General features: G+C 46.0%; 1 pseudogene; it reads left to right on the top strand.

Moving 5' to 3' along the window:
- The first annotated feature begins 2,585 nt into the window (after positions 1-2,585).
- LOC106697813 lies at positions 2,586-9,481 on the top strand (annotated as a pseudogene).
- Positions 9,482-9,725: the final 244 nt, after the last annotated feature.

The following is a 9,725-nucleotide window of genomic DNA, read 5'->3' on the forward strand; positions in this document are numbered from 1 at the left end:
TATTTACCAACCCTGTGTATTTTGGCTTCTGGCATGGAGACTGCTTTTATAGCAAAATGATTAGCATCAGCAGTCTTTTCAACTAAGCAAGCATAAATGGGTGCTTACCGTCCACAGTAGGCGCGACTGCCATATCCACACTAAGACAACCTGAATAGATGGGGTGACCTTTTCACATGCTGTCAGACTTCAAGGTCAAAGAGCTCAAGGTTGAAGAACATGGCTTTGGAGTCAGAAGACCTATGTTTGAGTGGTGGTTCTTCCTGCTGACTAGCTATATAATTCTATGTGAGTTATATAATACTTCTAAGCCTCAGCGTCCCTGTCTATAGAGTGGCCATGATACCACGTACTTCATAACTTCATATAGCTATTATAAACATGAAATGATTATATATCCTATATATATACACTAAGTGCCATATCCTATATAATAAAAGGCTAATATGCAAATAGATCGAATGGCGGAACAACCGAATAACCGGTCACTATGATGTACACCAGCCACCAGAGGGCATGCATGGAACATGGCAGGTATCAGCCGTGACAGAGGGTGGAGCAGGCGGGGTGCCAGTCGCTGTCATCGGTGCGAGACTCTGGTGGTTATATATTCCTTGCTCCCACGTGCCACAGTCCTGTCTGGTGCTCGCACCTGCTGCTGGCACTGGCCCCGCTCACACCCACTGTCAGCGCCAGAGCTGCCTCTCACACCTGCTGCCAACACCCAGCACCAGCCTGATCACTCGGCGCCATCAGAGGGCGCAAGCAGCGGCTGCAGCTCCAATTGCCCCTCAGGGCTCCTCCACCTTCCCCTGTTCCTAAGGGGCAATTGGGGCTGCCAGCCACCTCTCGCACCACTGATGGCGCCGAGCGATCGGGCCGGCCCTGGGCGCTGGCAGCAGGTGCGAGTGGGGCCAGTGCTATCAGTGCGTAGGAGCAGCAGCAGTGGGAGCGGAGCTGCCGGCAGACAGGGGACCGGGGTCTGCAGCGGGAGGGGCCGGGCAGGGGCGCGGACGGATGGGCCAAGACCTGCCCCTGTGCCCACCGCAGCCTCATGGTCCACATTCCTTTCAAGGTGCACAAATTCGTGTACTGGGCACCTAGTATATATATATATATACATATATATGTGTATATATATGCATTGGGTGCATATATATATATATATATATATATATATATAAAATTTAGTGTTATGTACCACATCATCACCATCATCATCATCATTACCATTATCCCCAAGTAGACTATGAGCTCCTAAGGGGTAGGTCTGTGCCTTTATTCATTTATCATTTATTGAGAGCTGACAATGTGCCAGACCTGTTATAGGTTTTGGGTATAAGAAAGGAACAAGATGGACAAAAGTGCCTAACCTCTTAGAGTTTATATTCTCCTGGGAATCATGCATAAATTAGATAGCAAATAAAGATATAATCTCAGCAAGGACAAGTGCTAAGAAGGAAGACAGCAGGATAAGGGAGTAGATGATAGCACATGGGATGATGAGAGGTTTTATTTTCAGCTAGGATATCAGAGTGGCTTCTCCAAGCAGAAATTTGAAGTGAGGGAGAGAGCCTGGTGATGGGCTGATGAAAGCATGTTTGAGAAAAAGGGAGCAGCAAGTGCATAGGGGAAAGAGCTTGGTGCTTTGAAAAACAGTATGAATGAGCAGTGGTTGAAATGAACAGAGTGGTTGGGCAAGGTATAATATGATCAGACTATTGGTTTTGGCAAGATGGAAAACACTAGTGACTTAACTGGAGCATTTTCAACAGAGTTTGGAGATACAAATATGACTGGAGTAGGCCAAAGAGAATAAAGGAGGCTAGGAGTTAGAGACAGAAAATATAATAGGCTCTTTTAAAGCTCTTTGCTATAAATAGGGGCAGAGAAATAGGTCAACAGCTAAGATGGGAGATAGTAAAGCAAATTGTATGTAGATGAGAATGATTCTGCCAAGAGGGAGAGAGAATAATTTCAGGATCTTTGCAGGAGCAAAGTCCTTGAGTAAATGAAAGAAGAGAGGAACCAGTACCCAGGGAAGGGCAGACTCAGATTGCAGCAGGAACCATTTCTGCACATAGCAGGAGGGTGGGCAGAACGTGTCGGTCTGAATGCAGGCAGGTGGTCAGTTTGGTGGTGGATAGATGAGAGAGGTCTCATGGCTTCCATTTGCTTAGCAACTAAGAAGTACTGAGGAAAAGGAGGGAGTCAGGAGGGTCACATTTGCCACCTTACAACCTGTTCTAAGAGCAGAGCCTACGCAAAGATTCTCAGTAATCTTTGTTGACTTACCCAAAAGAGTTCTGCTTCAAGACCTGAAGGAAGAGAAAATACCTACTTCCCTTTCAGCTTTATTCCCATCTCTCCCCTCTTCTCGTCCTCTCTTGCACCTGCTGAGCTTTGCTCATGCTGACAACTTTCCGTTCAGATCAACAAGCATTTATTTATTTATTTATTTATTTATTTATTTATTTATTTATTTTTTCTTCAGGCGCTCTGTGCTCCCTCCGTGATATATCTGTGCTAGGTATGGCCAGGTGGTGTTGAATAGGTAAGAATTGAGAATTCACCCTCTGGTCTAGATGTCTGACAAGTACACAACAGATCGCAGTCCTGAGGGTAAGTGCTTTGACAAGCGTCCCCATGAAGGGTGCATTAGGCATTTGGAGTTTCAGGGATCATTCCTGACCTGAGTCTCCATCCCCCTCCCAAGTTTTTCTTCCCTTATCTTCCCCCGCCATCTTAATTATCCCTCACTTTAAGCCTCTTCTCAAATTCCACCTCCCCAATGAGAAGTGATCTTCCACCGTCCTGACTTTCTAAAGGACATGTAATAGTGTCTCCAGCAGTCAATGCCAAGTGCTTCCCAGGGCTTCGCTCAGGAGAAGGGCCACTGGTGTCAGCAACCTGATTCTAGGACAGAAGTGTGGATAGACTTCATGGTTCCCACTGGCCCTTTTCAGGCAGCTGCCAATGGAAGGGGTGAGCAAGGGGTGAGCGTGGGGAGATGAGAGGGGGCCAGGCTAGGACCGCATCCAGATTCCTCTTGTGCGGCTCTTTGGAGCTCTGCTGACTGCTCAAGTTTCCGTTAAGATGCTTGGATTGAGCAAAGAACTGGAGCTGCTGTCCGGTGGGGAGGCCGTGGGCAAAGCAAACATGCTGTTTGGCACATTCCCTTGAGGGAGAACAAGGGCGAGGGTTGTAGGCTGTTTTGCAGGCCAAACCGCCAACTCCAGCGAGTGAAACGGCAGGCCAAACAGGCCGGCCACTCTGCAGAGGGCCCTGAAGCGCAGGGAGCATCACTACTAGTGAAAGGGCTCTGGTTTGTATTCTGCTCAAAGCCACAGAAAATACTTTCTGTGTTTCCCCCTGGATGTGATAGGGAAGAGCACGCCTAGAAAGATCTGCACGCATCTGCACACTCTCATCCAAGGGCCAGCCTGTGCATCCGCCTGCCTCCTGACGTGTGAAAATGACAATCCCATCTGAGAATGTTAGGGCGGACGTGAATCTCCTCTGCTTCTTCCTTTTTCCCTCTCCTTCCCCCCCTACCTGACAAACAAGTGCTCAGAGGAAGGCCCACTGTCTTGAGAGGTTAAGATAAAAAATAATATGGAAAACGAAATTTTTCTGAGCCCAGGTCATTCTGAGATTAGAACAAAGATATAGACGTTTGGTGTGCTGATTAAACTAATATAGATTTACTGGCATGATCGCCCAGGGCCGGGGGCCAAAGGTGAGCTCATGCAGTAATTTCTTTACCTAGACAAGAGTGGAGCCGCACAACGCCATCCAAATGGCTTCACTAAATAGGCCGAGAGAACGCGAAGGCAGGCAATTTCTTCCTTAAAGCTGTTATTGCCTCTCAAACCCCACTTCCCACAAAGTTCCTCCTTATCCAAAGTGTAAGACAGGAATCCCCACCCACAACCCATTTCAGACCAAAAAATATTTTACATGTTGGAAATGTGCTAGAGCCATCCAACAGTCACAAAAACGGGTACATAAATGATGAAATCCCAATTCCATCATGTTCTGAGACAACATAAAAATCACAATTTTTTATCCAGATAGAAAATAAAAACAACTGTTTCTATAAAATCCAAGCGGTCTGTGGACTTTTCAGTCCCATTAAAAATTGGGAAAGCCTCATTCCGATGTACTAATGCCCACCAAGGACTGAAAAGAGTAGATTATACCCTCTTCATGCAAGGGCCTCCACATCAAGATTTGACATGTTTCTGTGACTTAAGCACTGCCCCATCCACTCACCCCCAGCCCAAATAGGATCTCACAGCCCTGGCCAGTGTGGCTCAGTTGGTTGGGTGTTGTCCCATGCACGGAAAGGGTTGCCATTGGATTCTCGGTCAGGGCACATGCCTGGGTAGGGGTTGTCCAGGAGGTAGCTGATTGATGTTCTGCTCTCACATCAATGTTTCTCTCTCCCTCTCCCTTCCTCTCTAAAAATCAATTAATTTTTTAATCCTTTTTTTAAAAAAGATCTCACTGTGAAAGTCAAATCCCTTTTTAATATTCTTTTTCTAGGAAGTCTTTGGTTGTCTTAAAATGTGTGACTTTGTGCTTTTCCAGCTTTCTGCAGCTTAAGTAAAGGCCTCTGTTTTCCTGAGACATCTCCCTCTTCCTACACCAAAGGGGGCCTGGATATGTGGAGAACTTGGAGATTTAACAATGGCACATAGTACGTACTCCATAAATATCTGTTAAATGGATGTATGAATGCATATAAATTTTGGATATTTCAAGGTAATGATTACCTATAATTATATAAATTTTGTTCTCCCTGAGATGGGGTACAGATTAAAAATAATATCAAGGTAGACTTAGAAGCATTCATCCTTAGGTGGTAAATCAATTCTAGATCATGAAGAGCAAGCCATAAAGAGTGTCTATAGTATGGAGAGCTACGTAGTAAGGCAGAGGATGCCCTGGCCATCCCCACACTGTTCTTTGGTCCTTTTTCAGGAGTCCCAACGCAGCTCTGAGCTTTGGCCTGACTTACTAGGCTCAGTTTTAGGTTCTCAGGGGAGATATCTGAGTCTGGTGGGAGTCAAACTTGCTCAGAAGAAGTAAACTTCAGTCTGAAAGCTTGGAGCTATCTGCTCCTTTTTCATAGTCCCATGGTCTTCCCAGGTATCTACCATAGGTTCTGCCCCACTCACTGAGTCAGAGCCATCTCAGACAGGCTAACTCTTGTCTCCGCCTCAGAGCTTTGCCTTTCAGGAAGAGGTGCAAGGCCTTAGCGACCTACCTCTGCTCCCCAGCCCTTAAGATGCTAATTCCTATTCCTGGGACATTCAGCCTCTCTGTAGAAGAACATGCAGCCTGTTTCCCCAAAGTGTTCAACAGACATAGGGCTCACGCTCAGTCCGGGTGCTGTCCATGATGAATGAGAAAGGTCTTAGAAAGCCAGCTTAACAAGGTTATAGAATCCACTCACTGGATGTGTTTAGAGCTTGACTCATGAGGCCATGGATGTTAACTTGATCTAAGCTTTGCACAGCCACTGTGCCCTGACCTTAGGCTGTTTGAAAATCTGATTTGGGAGGGAAGCATAGTATGAATCCTAGAGAAATAACAACTGTCAGCTTTCAACCATGAGCTGGAAGAGCACTGCTCTGGTAGCAAGCACTGGGATTAGGGTTAGAGTTCTTCTGAGGATGAGAGAGGGGTGGAAGGAGGAGCACGCTGATGGGAAGGGCAGGTGATGCTAGAATGCCTGAGTTGGTAGATGACTGATGTAGCTGGTCTACTGAACAGTCTCATAAAACAGTTTTATATCTGTCACTGCCTACACTCTCTGAATTCTCCCTTCCCCTTCCCTAATGATAACTTGAGCAGATTACAAAATTACCCAGATTTCATAATTGTGTTCTTATTTTTTAACAAAACGTCTATGTAGTCCAGTTCAAAATCCCCAACTCAAACCAACTTCCTCACTATCTCTTGCCCACAACTCCCTGTGTGGCTTGAGGGATTAAAGTGTGTGTGTGTGTGTGTGTGTGTGTGTGTGTGTGTGTGTGTGGTGGGGAGGGGGGGCAATTGGGGGAGGGGGACTATTCTTCCATATCTGACTCCCTGGAGAGTGGCCCTTGCCTGGGTCTGGAATACTTCCCTCTGTTCCTAACTCCTCCACTCTTCGGGGCTAGTTGTAAGAGCAGGGGAGGTGAGGCCTGTGATGGGGGTCCCCTGCCTAGTGAATGTTTCTGATTCTTTGACTAGCAATGACTGTGTGGCTAACACCTTCTGCTCTTTGTGGGACACATTTATCATCTCCTCAGCAAGTCTGGCTGTTTCTCTCCACAGCCCAGTTTTCTTATACACTTCAGGTCCGACCAGGGACAAGTCCCATAGAGACAGAAGCTAGCTCTGGACATGTCCCCAGTGTTGAGAGCTGTGGAGTGGAGTGGCTAAGGCAACCCAGCACCGGAACCAGAGCCTGAGGTTCATTTCAGCTACCCCACTTATTTAACTACTCTGAGCCTCAGTTTTCTCACATACACAGCAGGGCTAATGATGTGTATCTCATAGCTATGGTGAAAAGAACCACTGCTCTGTGAAGTTCCACTGTCTGGGTTCAAGTCCCAGATCCACTAGTTAGTTCCTACCTATGTGACACTAAGCAAACCTTACTTCTCAGACTCAGTATCCACATCTATAACATGAAAATAGTATTTCTAACTCCCTCATAGGGTAAACGTAAAAATGAAATGAAAATGATATGGAATATGTCTAGAACAGTACATGAGACAAAGCAAACACTCAAAATGCGTCAGTTACTGTTATTATCCTGCAAGATAATGACACTTAGCTCAAAGCCTGGCACCTGTTATAGTTACTGAGCTGAGCAGGGAATATTAAGTAGTTAGACTTTTGCACCGAGGTTGGTATTAACATAGGACATTCCTCTTCTTACCACCTTGCTTGGTTGTAAACATTTCCTTGGCCTTTTACAGTTCTCTTTCCAACATGTCCGTGCGTCTGTGGGTTTGTCAGCTTCCTGTGGTCTGCCTGTGAACTCGGGAGCCTGTACAAGCCCAGGCAGCGGCTACTTCTGCTTCAGGAGCCAACACCAGCTACCCCCAGCTGAGCCACCTCCGCTTAGAAACAGGCCACTGTTTACCCAGAGGCTAGAGATCTGAGCAAAGCTGTTTATCCCACCGTCAGGCCCCAGAGGCTTCCACTCAGCAGATTTCCTCGCTGCCTGAGAGCTTAGGCCCTGTCCTCCGTGGTATTTCTGCATCAACCCCCTGCCCTCTGGGATCAGACACAAATTTGAGGCAACTGATTTGTCAGCAACCAGCCTTGTACTTTGAGCTGTTTTTTCCAGCGTGGATATGAATTAATACCTCCTCACCCACGCTCTCACTTTCAGACTCCCTGTGACCAGGAGGCATAATAGCCTCCTCACGGTCTGAACCCTGTCCACCTGTCCTCCTTATCTCCCCTGAGCCCCAGTCAAAACAAATTACAGGTACCAGAGGCACTATACTCACCACATTGCCAAGCCTCCACAAACACTGCCCTTCCCTCTGCTGGGAACCTCCTCCCCTGCCATTACTTCCATCCCTGACAAACTTGTGCTCATCTTGCAGAATTCAGTCAAGCATCACCCTAACCGGAACCCCTTTTGAGTTTTGCCTCTCTAGCCTTTTACCAATTGGGTAAGGCGCCCCTCCTTGATGTTCCCATACATTGTGGCTTATACCTATGACCACAGCATGTTTAACTTATATTTTGTCTTCCCGGCTAGACTATGTCTGTATCCATAGCACAGAGTCTGTAGCAATACACTTGTATAGAGCTGGCACTAAGCAAATAGTGAACCCTGAATGCATTTTCAAGATTGCTGCCCAGGCTGGTTCTGCTGACTAATAGCTCAAATAACAAAAAGGCAATAAAAATAAAAAAAGGAAATTGATCTCTATCATGGAACTCATTCATGTGTCCTGGAAACACAGGGCAAACAAACCGAGCTCTCCAGTCCTAGAGGAGGCTCTGTGAAGGTACACAGATCTAGGACAAAAATCCTTATCTTAAAAATAAAAACTCCCTTCAGCAGATGCTGTCTTCACTGCTATTATCTTCTGGATGGTTGGAAAAGGCCACTAAGATGGCCAATATACAACCATCTCTCTTTTCCAAAGGACACCCATGTCAAAATGGTAAAGTCACATTAACAAAACAATGGCAACCACAGCTGCTCAAACATACCCATAATATGCAGTGCCAGGCTTATTTATGGCGGGGTGAGGCACTCATGTTTTCTATTTCCTCTCCACACACCTCTGCAGGAATGCCCCTATCTTCTGCTCCCTAATTTATAAGAGCCTTCCAATGAGGTGTCTTTCCTCCACCACACACACTTATGCAAATGAATACCCTTAGCTCTGCTATTGCTGGGCTGTCCCCTGAGATAAAATTTAAATTTCTTCTTCCAACTGCAGCAAAAATAACTTCAGAGGAAAAGTACTTTTCACATACAATGCTGTGAAATTTTTATGATCTCTAGTTTAATAGACATGGAAACTGAGATTCATAGAAGTAAAATACTTATTTAAGTCTCAACAACCAGGTAAAGGGGAGTTAATATTGAAGAGAACAGTTAATTTGCCCTTCTGAGCTTTAGTTTCCTTAATTGTAAAATAAGAGTAATAATGCTCATTTAAGTAAAAATTAATTCATTACTTATGTAAAGCATCTAGCTGATTCAAGCCTGGCCTGAAAGAGTTATTATAAATCTCATGGTACCCTGGGTGCTGCCCCGATCTGTCTCTGGCTCCAACAGTGTTCGGAATAGACCCTTTCTTCCAACCTCTGACCACCCTCCAACCTCTTTTCCAGTCACCACCTTCAGAACCACCTCAGCCATCCTAAGCCTCTGAGACCAGCCAACACCATTTTTTCACCTTAACTCCTTATTGTTGAACAATCATGAGCTCCAAAAATTCATCAGAATTGTTCCATGGAGGTAGAGGCTGCCGTCAACCACCTGGCCAACCTGCATCTACCGGCCGCCTACACCTACCTCTCTCTGGGTACCTATTTTCACCATGATGATGTGGCTATGGAGGGCATGGGCCACTTCTTCCACAAGTTGGCTGAAGAGAAGTATAAGGGCACCCCATGTCTCTTAAAGATGCACAACCAGTGCGGTGGCCACATTCTCTTCCAGGACTTGCTGAAGCCTTCCCAAGATGAAGGGGAAAAACTCAGGATGCCATGGAAGCCAAGATGGCCTTGGAGAAGAATCTGAACCAGGCCCTTTTGGATCTGCATGCCCTGGGTTCTGTCCATACAGACCCCCATCTCTCTGAATTTCTGGAGAACCGCTTCCTGAATGAGCAGGTGAAGCTCATCGAAGAGATGGGTGAACCTGACTAACTTCCTGCAGGCTGACCTGCCCCGGGCTGGGCTGGACGAGTACCTCTTCAAAAGGCTCACCCTGAAGCACAACTAGGAGCCTTTGGAGCTCAGAGACCTTTGAGGAGCATCTCCCTGGTCTCTGGCTTTTGCCTGAGCCTCTTCCTGAAACCACTAGGCATCCTTTTAACCACCCTGGAGCCCTCTCCCATGCATTGGACCAAATGGAAACAATAAAGCTTTTTGAAAAAACAAAAAATAGAGTTACTATAAATCTTAAGTAAGCTAAAGAATATAGACTAAAAAACATTAACATAAGTAGAAAAATAGTACATATCAGA

Source organism: Myotis lucifugus, unplaced genomic scaffold, assembly GCF_000147115.1.
Source record: "Myotis lucifugus unplaced genomic scaffold, Myoluc2.0 scaffold_104, whole genome shotgun sequence".
In the NCBI taxonomy this organism is placed as follows: domain Eukaryota; kingdom Metazoa; phylum Chordata; class Mammalia; order Chiroptera; family Vespertilionidae; genus Myotis; species Myotis lucifugus.